The 18140-nt window shown below is 46.1% G+C and overlaps 1 protein-coding gene across 3 annotated transcripts in view; it reads right to left on the reverse strand.

Moving 5' to 3' along the window:
- LOC102447849 (tetraspanin-15-like) overlaps positions 1–16310 on the reverse strand; it is a 282367-nt gene extending 266057 nt beyond the window's left edge. For 2 of the 3 annotated variants that reach the window (XM_089773762.1, XM_089773761.1), the window contains exon 1: positions 16230–16310. The gene's annotated coding sequence lies outside the window, so the exon portion shown is untranslated. The remainder of the gene's footprint in view (positions 1–16229) is intronic. The other variant, XM_089773763.1, reaches the window with a different exon arrangement.
- Between the last annotated feature and the right edge of the window lie 1830 nt (positions 16311–18140).

The following is an 18140-nucleotide window of genomic DNA, read 5'->3' on the forward strand; positions in this document are numbered from 1 at the left end:
CTCTCGTGTCGCCAGCAGTGGACCTCGCACTTTCAAGTTTGCCTCACTGAATCAGTCCCATGTTTATGCCTATGGGAAGCATAACAGGGTGGAGACTAATTTCGTCTATCTTTTCCGGGTAGTGACCAGCTACTGTGTCCCACTGGCAGCTAGAAACAACTGCAATAGGGGCAGGCACTAAGGTTTCAGCGACCTAGAAAATTCCTGTCCCAGCCAGCTTTGCCATCACACACACTGAAATAGAAAAAAAAAAGTTTCATGGCTGCCTATAATATTCTGTTTTGTTGGGTGAACACCTGTTCTGCCCATATGGTAGAGATGGTTCCTGGCAACTCTCTCATTTCTACTTGCAGGGGAAGACTTACTCATTTTAGGGAAATCCCCCCCCCCCTTCTCCCTGGCCAAACCACAGTGTTATTTCATTTCCGAGCGCGTCCCCGGTTGTGTGTTGGCTTTAGGCTCAATCAAGGCGAGGGACCAAGGTTGAGATTTATTTGCACCAACACTCCAGAGCTGCTCTCACAAGAGGTCAGTCCCAAAGAGCAGCAATCTCATGTGCTCTGCAGCTAGGTCGCATCCAACCCAGAACAAAGGGATGGAGTCGTAAGCCATGGTTTGAACCAGACTCCCACACCACATTGTCCCTGAAAACCACAAGCACCTCAGCCAATTACATTCTCTGTCCCACAATGCAGTGTGGCATGCTTGATTACCACAAAGACCAGTTCTCAGCAACGCTACTGCACACTGTAGCCAAGCATTTCAGAAGAGTTGAACTACAATTCCCCAACATGCTGTAGGTCAATGCACTAAACCTTCACAGGGTCATAGGAGACACCTGACCAAGTCCTCAATGCTCCAGTGTGCATTCAGAACAGCTGTTAGTTCTTTACTCTAACAAAGAGAATCACAGAACATCAATACTGCAAACCTGCAGCAGAACCAAGTCAGCCCAGCTGGCATGGCAGTGTTGTTATTTTCTGCTATGCCAGTTTAATCTTCACTGAGGAAAAAAGATGGATGTTTGCCCAAAAGCAACAAGATTTTCCAAGAACAGATGAGGGACCAATCTGCAGCCAATGTAAAACAGCGTAAGCCCAGGGAATTCAACAAAGTGAGACCCTATTGTGCACATGGTGCACCAGGCGTGAGGAATGTGACTGATTTATTATTAGCGAGTTTACCGGCCTTTGCCTGGGTCCTTAACTCAAATAAGTTTTCTTTTTCTTCATTTCAAGCGTTGCTCTGGGGTGGGGGAGGAGGGGTTCAGGGTGCAAGCTGCCCCACAGAGAAAGGGCAACCTCAGCCCTCTTACCTCAGCAGCTTGGGGCCAGGTGAGAAGTGCCTCTCCATGGCCACTGGAGTATGCACCTCGAGGGAGGGGTGCATGTCCCCCACAAAAGGGGGAGATGCGCTCTGAAACATAGCAGATTGCTGTCCCTTTCTCCAACCCTTCCCCCTGCTGGCCCAATGGGGTTATAGCTGTCTGAGTCTCCATCTCTGGCCCCTTGCTACCCCCTCTGGTCATTCTACAGCATAACTATCCCTACTACCAAAGCCCTTGCTTTCCATTTTATGAGAAATAATCACATTTCAGGCATATACCACAGTCCTGGAACAACCAAACCCTGATCTTGCTTTTAAATTATAAGAGGAAGCTGCCTACCTAAATTGGCGGCCCTAGCTTGTACCGTTTAGGAGTTCCTGAACAAATGGACTCAGACGGACAGATGCACAAATTCTCTCAAGCACATTAGATGATGACAAATGGCTTAAAGGGTTGAACATGGATAAAGCCCTACGAGCACAGTCTAAATGGCCAGGAGAACTACAGTGGGCAGAAATGTAAATGGAAGGTGCTTTAGTTTGCATTTCAAACTCAATTTAGGAAGGCAGGGAATATTAACAATATGCTTCCAGGGCCAGGAAGTAGGCAGCCAAGCCTAGTGGTTAGCATAGGGCAGGAGTCTAGGTCCCTATGCCAGTCAGAGTTAAGAATCAGGAGGTCAGGAGCTGCCATGGGGAACCAAGATCCAGATACCAAGACACAGGCTGAAAACCAGGAAGGCAAGACTATGCAAAAGCAGCAGCTAGTGTTGTGTGAATTGTCTAAAGTAGGGATGTAATATACCGATTATCCGAGAAGCAAAAGCTTATAGGTTAATGCTATATGCATTTTCCTCCCCGCACCCACACAGGTTCAAAATGGATTCCAGTACCAGGTGACATGGCAATGTCTTTCTAGGACCAACCACAGTTTGGGCTTATGGAATAAACACGACCAATCACAGGTTGGTTTGAGTACTGAGTTATGTTTCCAGAGCATCAGTAATGGCCCTCATTAGCACATTTAGAACTATAAACAAATCCACACTTCATATTTCTATCACATATGAGAATGATGTATGCACAAATAGGATATACTCATTCAGGAGAATGAAACTGTAAAATCGATATATTCCATGACCTGTTTGCATAAAGCATCTTTGAGTTATGCATATTCATCGCCATCTGCCAATTTTCATAAAGCATAGAGGGTGACAATAGGTCACAGAATCGTAGGTAGGGAAGAGACCTTAGGAGGTCGTTGAGTCTAGACCCCTGACCAAAGCAGGACCAACCCCAACTCAATCACCCTAGCCAGGACTTTGTAAAGCCAGGACTGAAAAACCTCTAGGGATGGAGATTCTGCCACCTCCCTAGGTAACCCATTCCAGTGCTTCACCACCCTCCTAGTAAAATAGTTTTTCCTTACTTCTATATGGGAACATGCCCAAACGACCCAGCAGGCCAGTGACAGAACTGGAACTAGAACCCAGATCTCCTTTGTCTATAAATGGTGGGTGAAGAGACAGCCATCACGTCAACAGCCATCTAACAGTGGCTAATAACATAACCATGTTACAATGGAAAGGAGAAAGACTCACATCCATGGCTTGCAACATTTACCTTGCTTTACTTTTTGGATCCCGGCATGCAAAAAGTCATTCGTTTTTTATAATCATCTTGGTAAAAGAGGGCTGAGCTGATTTAGTGCTTTGGCTTGTAAATGTCATGACAAATGTACAAGACTTGCTGTATCCAATTGAAAAGGCAGATGGAAAATTAAGGGAAGCAGAATGTAATTACTTAACTTGGAAACTGCTCAAGACACCATGGTTACCCAACTGGACTCAAAAGCCATGTGAGCTTTAAGAGCTACAAAATGATCGGGACCTTGGCTTAGCCATCTCTTCCAAAAGGACAACTTTGCCAACAGCACAGAGTCCTTCAGCAACATAGAATCATAGAAATATAGGGCTGGAAGACACCACAGGCTGTCATCTAGTCTGAGGCAGGATTAAATATACCTCAATTATCATGATTAATGTTTGTCTAACCTGAGCTTAAAAACCTCACATAAGGATCCCATAAGCTCCCTACGTAACTGTTCCAGAGATTAACTGTCCTTAGAGTGCAAGAGATTTAGCTAATATCCAACCTAAACCTCTTTTGCTTCAAACTAAGGCAATTGCTTCTCATCCTACTCCTGGTGGCCATGGAGAACAACTGTTCATTGTCTTCTTCATAGCAAGCTTTTTCACAACTCAAGTCTTAAATGGGGGCATTGAGTCAATGACAACTCAGGACCTGCTGGACAATGATCGATTTAGCTGGGATCAATCAATCATGTCTGTACTAGACACAATAAATCAACTCTGAGTGCTCTCCCATTGACTCCAGTATTCCACCAGAATGAGAAGTGTAGGTGGAGTCAAAAGGGGAGCATCAGCTGTTGATTTATCACAGTGAAGATACTGTGGTAAACAGGTTTATGTGCCAACTTCAGCTATGTTATTCATGTAGGGAAACTTGCATAACTTAGTTCGATGGCCCGTGGTAGCGTGGACTAGGCCTTTGAGGGACAAAGCCACCCAGCAAATCCTCATCACCAGCTTCTGCACCTCTCTGGGTATTCCTAGAAGGTCTCCCATCATAATATTCACCCGACACCATCAATTTTAGCTTGTGAAATCTGGAAGGATTTTAGCACTGCATCCTCCGGCACAAGCTGTCAAACCCAAGTCTCGGTGATTTCAAGAAGTTTGGTAAGTTTTATCTACTTTTGTTAATTCTTCATCCTCTTCAATATCCTCTTACTTTCAGCTGGCAGGAGGAGAATGTACCAAAATAGCTTGGGTTAGACAAAGTAGCTTGGGTTAGACAAAGTTTATTTCCATCCAAAGCGTAAATGGATGCACCCGCATTGAAGTGAATCTCTGATCCTGTGGTCACTGTAACTTACTGATAGTGATAAACACCATAAAGCAATGAAAGGGAAATATTTTTATGGTGTGCATCAGGCCATGGTGTTGGCTCTCAGCCATGAATACTGTGACACTACTTGTACATTTGGGGACCCTTAGTTTTTGTTTACAGGGAAAAGAACAAAGCAGGAAAGAACAGACATTTAAGAGACAACTCCGTGCATAACATGGGAACACAACATGGCAAATGCCCCAAAGCAGACGGCAGATGTCTAGAAATTTAAAGATCCAGTATGCAAACAAACAAGAAACCTCAGATTCATTCCCCTCTCCATAAAACGCCTTTGCTTTGTGTCTCGGTTCAGATATTGAGGAAAAAATATTGATGTCTGCACAATTCCCAGCCACCCCGACTGTGCAATCTACCTTCCTCTGACTCGCTTTTCCAGAGTAACACAAACACAAGCCTGTCTTTAAAATGACTACTGTAATATTCTGCAAACCTGAAACTCAGATTTATTACAGCAATTAATGCCTCCTAGTGAATATACGATGCTGACATTATAAGTATGTGTGGAATGGATGAAATGGTTCACTGTGTCCAAAGGTTTATTTGGGCATTATATTTGTATCTTCATGAGGCAGTAAGTTTACTTTTGAAGATTTATTGCCCTGCCAATGCAAAATGCTGAGCTAGGACTCCATGGCTAGAAAAGCAGCCCTGGAACACCCATTCCAGAAATGAACTTGTCCTGATCTACAATCCATTTGTCAATGGATAGCAGGTGCCATAAATACTGTTGGTTGATATATGCCCTCCTTCAAAACAGGCCACAAGTGGAGGAGTTTCTAGGGGACACACATTCTTGCGTACTTTGACTGTCTAGGGTGCTGGAAGCAGGAGACATCTGTCAACGGACACACAGCACCAGCAATGGAAACGAGCAGGTTCCAGGCCAGTTTACCTCAGTCTGAAGATCTTTTGGTGTTGGACTCAAAAAAGGCTAAAGGCCTGGCTTGCCGTGACTGCTCTGGGAAGGCAAGACTGTTGAATTTTATTAGTTTCTACTTCTTTATGTGCTGGTCTACCCCTTGCATGAGCATTTGAAAACTGAATATCTAAGTCATGTCTGTACAAATATATCAACAGAGAAAGCCAAGGTTAAACAATTCGAGACACAATCTTAAACAATTCATCCAGCTTGCAGTACAGTGTTGCCACATGACCTTTGCAATAGTCTCATCTACTAGAGGGAAGGCAAGACAGACAGACCCAACTCTGGGATATTCCTCCAATGTGGCTGAGACAGGAAGAAGTTGGCAAATGATGGAAATGCTCTGTGTAGCTTGGAAGTTTGTCTCTCCTGCCAACAGAAGTTGGCCCGATAACATTTATTACCTCCCCCACCTTGTCTCATATATCCTGGGCCCAGTACTAATATAGCACCTCTGTACCAAGGCTTACTCTTAATATCCGTCCTTGGTTAGCTAGCTGCGCTGGCTCCAGCATGGTGAACCAGTTAGTTACAGGCTCAACTTTCGGTAAATGAGTTGGATACCCTGGGGCAGAAAGTTAAGGCCACTGTCCTGGAGCAGGGCAAAAGTGCCCAGGATCTTGCAGGGCTGAGCTCCAGATTATTGGAAAGATGGGGCCTACTATTCTTATCCTATCCAATACTTCCTAACCTTATAATTTACTCTCCTTTAGAATCCTAGAACACTATAACTGGAAGGGACCTTGAGGGGTCATCAAGTCCAGTCCCTGCCCTTCCAGCAGGACCAAACACCATCTAGATCATCCCTGACAGATGTCTAGCCTCTTCTTACCACCACCACACCAAATGTATTTATGAAACCCAAGTAGAACGCCTCATTTCAGCAGCCACTAGATATGGGATGGGCAATAAGATTGTGGTGGTTCACCAGGATTAGCCCCGGTGGGCCAATGCTGCTTTATTTACCTGCACCTCCACCGATATGGATGACTGTGCCTCCCATTGGCCGCAAAAAGTTCCAGTCTGCGCCGCTTCTCGCAGCTCCTATTGGCTGGGAACACCAATCTGCGGCCAATGGGAGCTGCAAGCAGCTGAACCGGTGGAGGCAAAAGTAAATAAGGCAGTGGCAGCCCACCCGGTGCTAACCCTGGGTAACCATGTCCAGCCTGTAGGTCGGTTATTGCCCACCAATGCTCTAGTAACTGCCCATTAACCAAGTTGCTAGAGAGACTCCCCCCGATCCCGCACCTACCTGGGTATCAGAGAGGTAGCAGTGTTAGTCTGTTTCAGCAAAAACAACGAGGAGTTCTGTGGCATCGTAAAGACTAGCAAATGTATTAGAGCATACGCTTTGGTCTGCAAAAGCTTATGCCTTAATACATGTTAGTCTTTAAATTGTGGCTAGGAGTCCATGAAACCCCATGCCTCAATAAATTTGTTCATCTTTAAGGTACCACCAGACTTGTTGTTTCTACTTAGGTATGTGCTACTGTAAAAGGATGGAGCAGAGTCATTTTTGTCCCTTGTAGCACTCACTGGACTGGAGAAACCCTACATTAAAACGTTACTACCCTGCATCCCCCTTTTAAATCCAGCTCTCATATCTGGTCTTTGGTCGAATCTCACTGATGGGCATAGCACTATGATTTGCATCTGATTTCTGGCAGGATAAGCCGAATCAATCCATTTGCCTTTTGAGTCCGTGATCTTATGGGGATATGAATTCCGCAGAACACCACACTAATTTCATATTAAAGAACAGCATGAAAAGGGTGAACTGAACAATTCTCACTTTGCCCTTCTTAACTCCTAAATCCTTCAGTAGCAATACAACATTCTGCTCAGACCTCTATCTTCACTGACATTTCCTGCACTTTCAATCTTATCTAGGTCTTCTTTTAAAGATGCAACAACCAAGAGGATAATTTACTCAAATGAGTGTTCAATATAATTAATTTTTTAAAATGGGGTCAAGAACATGCTCTGGCATCCAGTGTCCCCCTCTATTTTTCTGTGTGGAATAAATTTTGTTATGTGCACCAAGTCATGTTCAGATGTGCACCACCAGTAGAAAACAGTGGTGGCTGTGGGCACTGCTAAAAAACTGGGCAACACCTGAATCTCTCCTGGGTGCTCATCTTACAGGGAACACAGCCCTGTTTGCTCTTTTAGCCACTCACACAGTGGTCTACCCAAAATGATTCCCAGAGCATCCTGCAAGCTCACGAGAATGAGAACTCAACGGACCACAGCCAACACATGCATGGAGAATTAGAGGCGAGGAGTCCTGTGGCACCTTATAGACTAACTGAAGGGTTGGAGCATAAGCTTTCGTGGGCAAAGACCCACTTTGTCAGATGCATGAAGAATTAGACTATTTCAAAGGAGACAACACTCTGCAGGTACTTTTGACAATTTCATCTAGCATTGCCTGTCCCCCAAAGTATTCCCAGAGCAGATTTTCAGTGTGATCTGGGCCCCTTCACTACCCTTTGCACCTTTGAAAATTTCTCATCTGCAGCACCTCACAATCCCCTGTTGCTTTTACTGAAGGGGGAAAAACAAAGAACCAACTTAGCATCTTCAGCAGATTTCTCCAATTTGCTTTTCGCTTCCTCCTCCATGTCATTAACAACCTGATTGCTTCCTTCTTAATAGATTAGACTGAAACCTTTGCATCACTAATGATCAGCAAGCTAAAGTGATTAAGCAAAGTTAGCCAACAATCACATTACCGGATAGCGATGATGACCTAAATGTTATGAACACAGCTAGCTTAACAACAAGGGTATGAAGAGTGTATGTAGAGTAATGCCTAAGCAATGATTCTTTTGTATTGGACAGAGAGCATCTGAAAAGCTTGATACTCCATCCAAAACAGGGGATACGGCATCTATACACAAAGTACCAGAGCAGTACTCTGTTCTGTCCTGCACTTGGTGTCTCATTAATCATAGACTCCTGGGGCTGGAAGAGACCTTAGGAGGTCAGAGAGACCAACCCCCTGCCCAAATCAGGACCAACCCCAACTAACCATTAGAGGAGTGAGGTTCTGGAACGGCCTTCCAAGGGAAGTAGTGGGGGCAAAAGATCTATCTGGTTTCAAGATTAAGCTAGATGGGTTTATGAAGGGGATGGTTTGATGAGCTAACATGATCTTGGTAACTAATTGACCATTCATTATCAGTGGGAAATAGGTCAATGGAGGGATGATAGGAGTTATTATAGAGAACTTTCTGGGTGTCTGGCTGGTGAGTCTTGCCCACATGCTCAGGGTTTAGCTGATCGCCACATTTGGGGTCGGGAAGGAATTTTCCTCCAGGGTAGATTGGCAGAGGTCCTGGAGGTTTTTCGCCTTCCTCTGTAGCGTGGGGCACAGATCACAGCTGGAGGATTCTCTGCATCTTGGGGTCTTCAAAGTATTTGAAGACTTCAATATCTGAGATATAGGTGAGAGGATTATTCTAGGAGTGGTGGGTGAGATTCTGTGGCCTGCACTGTGCAGGGGGTCAGACTAGATGATCATAATGGTCCCTTCTGACCTTAAAGTCTATGAGTCTATAAACCATCCCAGCCAGGGCTGTGTCAGGCTGGCACTTAAAAACCTCTAGGGATGGAGATTCCGCCACCTCCATAGGTGACCAACAGTAATATGGTCGTTTGTCAGGTGGATTTATTTTGCCAATAACTATTTATATAGAAATAGGACTATATTGCAATCAGCTGCAGATAAATTGGTTACTTGAAAATATCTGGACTCAGAGAGGTAGCCATGTTAGTCTGCAAGTTTAAAAAGCAACGAGTAGTCCCAGCAGTTTCTCTTGCCTTTGACATTTGCATTTTCACATAAAATGCTGTGAATGGGACACAGCCAGCCTGTGTGTTGTGAGCAAGACACGAGAAGTCATTCTTTTGCTCTACTTTCATAGAATCATAGAATAATAGGACTGGAAGGGACCTCGAGAGGTCATCGAGTCCAGCCCCCCGCCCTCAAGGCAGGATCAAGCTCCGTCTACACCATCCCTGACAGATGTCTATCTAACCTGTTCTTAAATATCTCCAGAGAGGGAGATTCCACCACCTCCCTTGGCAATTTATTCCAATATTTGACCACCCTGATAGTTAGGAATTTTTTCCTAATGTCCAATCTAAACCTCCCCTGCTGCACTTTAAGCCCATTACTCCTTGTCCTGTCCTCAGAAACCAAGAGGAACAAATTTTCGCCTTCCTCCTTGTGACACCCTTTTAGATATTTGAAAACCGCTATCATGTCCCCCCTTAATCTTCTTTTTTCCAAACTAAACAAGCCCAGTTCATGAAGCCTGGCTTCATAGGTCATGTTCTCTAGACCTTTAATCATTCTTGTCGCTCTTCTCTGTACCCTTTCCAATTTCTCCACATCTTTCTTGAAATGTGGCGCCCAGAACTGGACACAGTACTCCAGCTGAGGCCTAACTAGTGCAGAGTAGAGCGGCAGAATGACTTCACGAGTTTTGCTTACAACACACCTGTTGATACAACCTAGAATCATATTTGCTTTTTTTGCAACAGCATCACACTGTTGACTCATATTCAACTTGTGGTCCACTATGACCCCTAGATCCCTTTCCGCCATGCTCCTTCCTAGACAGTCGCTTCCCATCTTGTATGTATGGAACTGATTGTTCCTTCCTAAGTGGAGGACTTTGCATTTCTCTTTATTAAACCTCATCCTGTTTACCGCTGACCATTTCTCTAACTTGCTAAGGTCATTTTGAATTATGTCCCTATCCTCCAAAGAAGTCGCAACCCCACCCAGTTTGGTATCATCTGCAAACTTAATAAGAGTACTCTCTATCCCAATATCTACATCATTGATGAAGATATTGAATAGTACGGGTCCCAAAACAGACCCTTGAGGAACTCCACTTGTTATCCCTTTCCAGCAGGATTTAGAACCGTTAACAACAACTCTCTGACTACGGTTATCCAGCCAATTATGCACCCACCTTATCGTGGCCCTATCTAAGTTATATTTGCCTAGTTTATCAATAAGAATATCATGCGAGACCGTATCAAATGCCTTACTAAAGTCTAGGTATATGACATCCACCGCTTCTCCCTTATCCACAAGGCTCGTTATCTTATCAAAGAAAGCTATCAGATTAGTTTGGCATGATTTGTTCTTCACAAACCCATGCTGGCTATTCCCTATCACTTTATTACTTTCCAAGTGTTTGCATACGATTTCCTTAATTACCTGCTCCATTATCTTCCCTGGGACAGACGTTAAACTGACCGGTCTATAATTTCCTGGGTTGTTCTTATTCCCCTTTTTATAGATGGGCACAATATTTGCCCTTTTCCAGTCTTCTGGAATCTCCCCTGTCTGCCATGATTTTTCAAAGATCATAGCTAAAGGCTCAGATACCTCCTCTATCAGCTCCTTGAGTATCCTGGGATGCATTTCATCAGGACCTGGTGACTTGCTGACATCTAACTTTCCTAAGTGATTTTTAACTTGTTCTTTGTGTATCCTATCTTCTAAACTTACCCTCTCTCTGCTTGTATTCACTACGTTAGGCACACCTCCAGACTTCTCGGTGAAGACCGAAACAAAGAAGTCATTGAGCATCTCCGCCATTTCCAAGTTCCCTGTTACTGCTTCTCCCTCCTCGCTAAGCAGTGGGCCTACCCTGTCCTTGGTCTTCCTCTTGCTTTTAATGTATTTATAAAAGGTCTTCTTGTTTCCCTTTATGCCTGTAGCTAGTTTGATCTCATTTTGTGCCTTTGCCTTTCTAATCTTGCCCCTGCATTCCCGTGTTGCTTGCCTATATTCATCCTTTGTTAGTTGTCCTAGTTTCCATTTTTTATATGACTCCTTTTTTATTTTGAGATCATGCAAGATCTCCTTGTTAAGCCAAGCTGGTCTTTTGCCATATTTTCTATCTTTCCTACACAGCGGAATTGTTTGCTTTTGGGCCCTTAACAACGTCCCTTTGAAATACTTCCAACTCTCCTCAGTTGTTTTTCCCTTCAGTCTTGCTTCCCATGGGACCTTACCTACAAGTTCTCTGAGCTTATCAAAATCTGCCTTCCTGAAATCCATAACCTCAATTGTGCTGGTCTCCCTTCTACCTTTCCTTAAGATCATGAACTCTATTATTTCGTGATCACTGTCCCCTATACTGTCTTCCACTTTCAAGTTCTCAACTAGTTCCTCCCTATTTGTTAAAACCAAATCCAGAACAGCTTCTCCTCTGGTAGCTTTTTCAACCTTCTGAAACAGAAAGTTGTCTCCAATGCAGTCCAGAAACTTATTGGATAGCCTGTGCCTCGCTGTGTTAGTTTCCCAACATATGTCTGGATAGTTGAAGTCTCCCATCACCACCAAATCTTGAGCTTTGGATAGTTTTGTTAATTGTTTAAAAAAGGCCTCATCCACCTCTTCCACCTGGCTAGGTGGCCTGTAGTAGACTCCTAGCATGATATCACCCTCGTTTTTTACCCCTTTTAGCTTAACCCAGAGACTCTCTACACAGCTATCTCCTACGTTCATCTCCACTTCAGTCCAAGTGTGTACATTTTTAACATACAAGGCAACCCCTCCTCCCTTTTTTCCCTGTCTGTCCTTCCTGAGCAAGCCGTACCCTTCCATACCAATATTCCAATCATGCGTCCCATCCCACCAGGTTTCTGTAATACCAATGATATCATAGTTGTATTTATTGGTTAGCAATTCCAGTTCTTCCTGCTTATTACCCATACTTCTCGCATTTGTATATAGGCATCTAAGATACTGATTTGATCTTGCCTCCCTGTTGTGCCCTGACCCTCCTTTCTCCTTGCCATTATAGGCCGTAGTCCCCCCCATTTCCAACCCATCTCCCAGTCCCGCACATTCAGCACTTACCTGTGGGCTTTGCTCACCTGCCCCCGACAAACCTAGTTTAAAGCCCTCCTCACAAGGTTAGCCAGTCTGTGTCCAAACAAGGCCTTCCCGCTCCTGGAAAGGTGAACTCCATCTCCGCCAAGCAGTCCTTCCTGGAAGAGCACCCTGTGATCAAGGAAGCCGAATCCCTCCTGGCGACACCATCGTCGCAGCCAGGCATTCACCTCCAGGATGCACCTCTCTCTGCCCGGGCCCCTACCTTTGACAGGAAGGATAGAAGAGAATACCACCTGCGCTCCAAACTCCTTCACCCGTACTCCCAAAGCCCTGTAGTCACACTTGATTCGCTCAGTGTCACACCTGGCAGTATCACTTGTGCCCACGTGGATGAGTAGCATGGGGTAGTAGTCAGAGGGCTGGATAATCCTCGACAATGCCTCCGTAACATCTCGGATACGGGCCCCTGGCAGACAGCATACCTTTGCACTGATTAGGCCTCAACTGGAGTGCTGTGTCCAGTTCTGGGCACCACATTTTAGGACAGATGTTGGAAAACTGGAAAAGGTCCAGAGAAGAGCAATAAAAATGATTAAAGGTCCAGAAAATATGATCTATGAGGGAATATTGAAAGAATTGAGGTTGTTTAGTTTAGAAAGAGAAGACAGAGAGGACATGATAGCAGTTTTCAAGTATACAAGAAGGGGAGAGAGAAATTGCTCACCTTGGCCTCTGAGGATAGAGCAAGAAGCAATGGGCTTAAACTACAGGTTTAGGTTGGACATTAGGGAAAACTTCCTAACTGTCAGGGTGGTTAAACACTGGAATAAATTGCCCAGGGAGGTTGTGGAATCTCCATCACTGGAGGGCTGTGTCTAGACTGGCCAGTTTTTCCAGAAAATCAGCTGCTTTTCTGGAAAAACTTGCCAGCTGTCTACACTGGCCGCTTGAATTTCCGCAAAAGCACTGACTTCCCACTGTCTGAAATCAGTGCTTCTTGCGGAAATACTATGCTGCTCCCGTTCAGGCAAAAGTCCCTTTTGCGCAAAAGGGCCAGTGTAGACAGCTCAGATTTGTTTTCCGCAAAAAAGCCCCGATCGCTTTTCTACAAAGTGCTTTTGTAGAAAAGCGTCCATGCCAATCTAGACGCTCTTTTCCAAAAATGCTTTTAACGGAAAACTTTTCCGTTAAAAGCATTTCCAGAAAATCATGCCAGTCTAGACACAGCCGAGATGTTTCAGAGCAGATTGGATAGACACCTGTCAGGAATGATCTAGAAGATGGTGCTTGGTCCTGCCCGGAGGGACTTGATGACCTCGAGGTCCCTTCTAATTCTTTGATTCTACACACACACACCCCATTGCCCAGCAAAGTCTGTCGCCAGCCCTGACCGGGGAAGAGGGAACAACAGAGGCAGAGTCACTCGTAAAAACGACTTCATCCACGTCCCCCAATTTTACAAAATGGTGGGTACTCCGGGCACTGGGAGCTTCTGCTGTAGAAAATGCTTTTGCATCTAAAAGGGAAGCAGAGCTGGGCTCAACCGGAGAGGGGGGAAGGACAAGCTGACTCTGCTGCAGCACATATGGAAAGGGGTGAGGTGGAGCCTACAGCCACGTCCCGAGGGCTCAGGAAGAAAGGACGCTGTGAATGACAGGTTGGGGAGGACAGGAGGAATGTTTGCTCCTGTGCTATATCCCACACAGGAATTGGGTTGTAACCACCGTGGGTATCTCCCGTACGGGAGCTTTTAGGTTAGATTCGTTTCAGAGACAGGGGCACCCACCTCTAAAAAGCCCCACACACCACACAGGTCTTTGAAAGTGACAATTGATCACTGTTGCCAAGGTTTTCTTGGTGTTCCCACCCAGCCAGAGTATTCCAGGCATCTCTTCAGAATCTGGCTACACAAGACCTGGCACATGTATTGATGGATTAGAAACACCTGCGGTACAGAGATTAGACAGATTTACTGCCCTGCTGAGCTAGGAATCGCAGGTGTTTGTGAGGCTTAAAATCAATTTCTGCAGAGCATTTTGAGAAGCTCAGATGAAAGGTGCTAGATACTTAATTGCTGCAGGCTTCATTATGGTTAGTGGAGAACAACTTTAAGATTTAAGAGGCTGATGAAAACACCCCAGGGTATCTGATCTGCAGTCAAACAGAGACACTATCTCTGTCTAACAGTGGTCCCGATTTTAAGCTACACTCAGGGGCTACGTCTAGACTGGCATGATTTTCCGCAAATGCTTTTAACGGAAAAGTTTTCTGTTAAAAGCATTTGTGGAAAAGGGCGTCTAGATTGGCATGGACGCTTTTCCGCAAAAGCACTTTCTGCAGAAAAGCGTCCGTGCCAATCTAGACGTGCTTTTCTGCAAAAAAAACCCTGATCACCATTTTTGCGATCGGGGCTTTTTTGTGCAAAACAAATCTGAGCTGTCTACATTGGCCCTTTTGTGCAAAAGCTTTGCGCAAAAGGACTTTTGCCCGAATGGGAGCAGCATAGTATTTCCGCAAGAAGCACTGATTTCAGACAGTAGGAAGTCAGCGTTCTTGCGGAAATTCAAGCGGCCAGTGTAGACAGCTGGAAAGTTTTTCCGCAAAAGCAGGTGCTTTCGCGGAAAAACTTGCCAGTCAAGACACAGCCAGGCTGTGTCTACACTGGTGTGATCTTGCGCAAAAGCAGCCACTCTTGCGGAAAAACTTGCTGCCTATCTACACTGGCCACATGTTCTTGCGCAAGTAAGCTGATGTTCTAATGTATAAAATCAGGGCTTCTTGCGCGAGAACTCTGACGCTCCTGCTCAGGAATAAGCCCTCTTGCACAAGAGCTCTTCCAGAAGAGGCCAGTGTAGACAGGCAACATGAATTTCTTGCGCAAGAAGCCCTCTCGTTAAAATGGCCATCAGAGTTTTCTCGCGCAAGAGTGTAGACACTCTCTTCTGGAAGAGCTTTTGCAGAAGAACTCTTCCGCCAAAGAGTTTCTGCGTGAGAACGCGCCAGTGTAGACATAGCCTCAGTCTCTCTTGAGAGGGGGTTGTAGGCCTGGGGCAGTTGAAATGTTTAGTTGCCTGCACCAGGCCTGCCAGAAACATTGCCACAACCCAGACTAACCGAAGCAAGTGCGGTCTCTGGGCACCGCTTGGCACGCTCCTCCGCTTGCAGGATGCAACGGATAACAGCACAGGGTTCTGCTGAGGCTCAGACACCCAGGAAACCCCCTAACCTACAGGAATAGTCTCAGCAGCAGCAGCTCAGACTATTTGGGGTCCCACCTGTGCCACAGTCGAACTGAGAATCCACGTGAGCCATTCCCAGGCATAAGCACGCAGGCGTCACTGTTTTCCTTCACCCGCAGCGAGGTGTCAGTTCTACAACTCAACTGGCAAAGGGGGTCCCCAGCCACCATGCTGGGCAACTGGCCCTACTTAATGAACGGTTACAAAAGACTTCAGAGGCCACTTGCATATAACAACTAACACACCCTACCCCCTTGGAACTCTGAATGCTCTAGAGAAAGTATATTGTAATTAATGGGTCAGGTGCGCTAGGCTACAATGCATGTGTGCACGCACACACACACCCGACACCAGACCCCCATTAGAAAGCAATTTGTTTATTTCTGCTCTGGGGGGATGAAAACTCCAGACACGCCAACTGGCTACTACACGGCATTTTGGAGTTGCCAAGATATAGAGCAGGGGCTGGATCCAGGCAAGCAAGGCCTTAGGTTCCCCACCCTGGTATAGAGTAAGTGCCCTGAGGACGTGGCACGTCTTGCAGAAGCTGCTGGCTCCCTAGCTGCCCTGCAAGGACATAAATAGCATTGATCAGCACCTGCAGAGCTGTGTACCATAGCATAGGAGGAACGAACCCCCTCTCCTATCTGGATGCTGCACCGCAGCATGGACAATGAGGGTGGACTGCAGCAAGTAACAAGGTGCTGTCACTGTCCTTTGCGGAGGCTGCTGGCGCATATGAGGGGGTACCTGGCTTGTGTTAGCACAGACCTCTCCAAACAGACAGATACAAACAGGGGTTATAATATCAACAAAGCAATAACGGGCAAGGACGTGGGGTGCAGTGGATGGAGTCACTCAAGTACTACATGTCATTCACCTCACAGAAGCAGCCCCCCAGTCCAAGTGCCTAGACTTGCCCTCCTGCAGCTCTGCTCTCCAGGCAGCTCCCAGCCTCTTGAACACCAAAGAGAAACTGCCTCATTCTGACCCAGCAGATTCCTTTTAACTGGCTTGCTGGGCCCTGATTGGTCACATCCTTCGTGCCTCTCTCTCTTTCCTGGAGGACTTCTCTATGGTTTGCTGGGCAAGGTGTGGTAAGGCCACAAGCCTCCAGCAGGGAGTTTTGGGGGCCTGGTCCACCCTGCCTTAATTACCTTCTTTGCAAAGGTAAAAAAATGAGCCCTATCCAGACAGGGGGCTTTCTTGGTGTTCTCCTGTGACCCAAACCCCAGCCTGCTTACTGTATGGGGTCTGATAAGACCACTGGGCAAAACTATATTATCTGAAGGCTACTTGGGGTGGTGCTGTCTAGAGAGAAGGAATGAGCCTGATGGTTTAGGACAGCTCGTTAAACCTAATTAACAGGCAGCAGCACCTGGTGCTGCTTTAGACAGGAACAGCTGCCTGGGCCACACATCAGGAACCAGGTTGCATCGTGAATGAGGCAGTGGAACTAACATGTGGATTTAAGTAGCAGCATGAAAAAACAATTGCTCTGTGCACATGATCACAGGATGATCTACTGTATTTTGGGTTCATCCATCAGTTCTTTTTGCAATGAGCCCAGAGTGAGTGAGTGTGGGTGGAGGGAAAATCACTGGCAGCTCAGAATTTGATGTGCCTCATTTCGTTTCTCCTCCTGATTTTTGCAGTTCTATTTTGTTTTCCTTTTTATCTAGCCAGGTACCACAGTGACCAGCACGGTACTATCTGAGAGTCTTATTTTATTTATAGGGGGAATGTTCCCACACTAGAACTGAGCACATGGTTAGCAATTAGTTTGCTATAAAGTGTTTTGGGACATGACCTGTATTACCACCACCACTGCCAAATAAGCTTCTCCTTCAGTCCCCTGCAGTCTAATCCCCTTCCTACCCATTAGCCTAGGATTTTCTGTAGTGCCCATCGCTGTTCTAGCCAAAGGCCCAGTTCAGGAAAATACCCTAATTCGGGAATGTCAGGAGCATGGCCCTGCACCTGTTGAGGCTCCATGCAGGAGTGCACAGATGCCTGCCCCATCTCCAGACCTGAGTCAGCTGAGCTGCCCAGAAGACCCCAGGTCTGAGAGGGGCCCAGGAAGCAGTTTGCTTAATGCACATGCCTGTGGAGTCTCAACCTCCCTGTGATCGGTTTACTCCAAGCCCTGCTCCTGCTTTGCTTTGCTTCTCTACTGCTCCAGCCTAGACCCTGTCCTGCACCCCATCTCTCTCACACCTGGACCCTGCCATACGCCAAGCCTGGCTCCTTCCTGCCTTCCCTGACTCCAGGTAATTCAGTCCTGACCAGTGTTCCCTGTAAGCTGAGTGCTCATGCAGCTGCTCAAGAGATTCTAATGCCACCCAACTGATTAACAGGGTACCCACAGTTGCGTTACTGTTTTTCCTTGTGGTGCACATTCACATATGCCTTGGTGCACATAACAAATTTATTCCACACATGGCTGGGAAAAACCACACATGGATGGAAAAGATTAGAGGGAACATCAGTCCTGACCTTTGGCTCCACTCCCTGAATCTGCTTTGGCCGGTGTCTCTGGCATGGCTCTGGTGAGGGCTTAAACTCTAAAGAGATTATTTCTGGGGGCCCTCAGTACTTCAGCGCTGTGGAAGCTGGGTGGGGGTAGTTGTCCAGCTTCAGCCCCACATGAGGTGGAGTGCCAGGGCTCAGACTTTCAGCTCCGCAGGAGGCCACAGGGTTTGAGTTTCAGAGTCACCCAGAGCTCCTCTTCAGACCTGAAGTTTGTCTCTCTAATATCCTGGGACCGACATGGCTACAACTACCCCACATC

Source organism: Pelodiscus sinensis, chromosome 28 (genome assembly GCF_052426305.1).
Source record: "Pelodiscus sinensis isolate ZL-2025 chromosome 28, ASM5242630v1, whole genome shotgun sequence".
Taxonomy (NCBI): Eukaryota; Metazoa; Chordata; order Testudines; family Trionychidae; genus Pelodiscus; species Pelodiscus sinensis.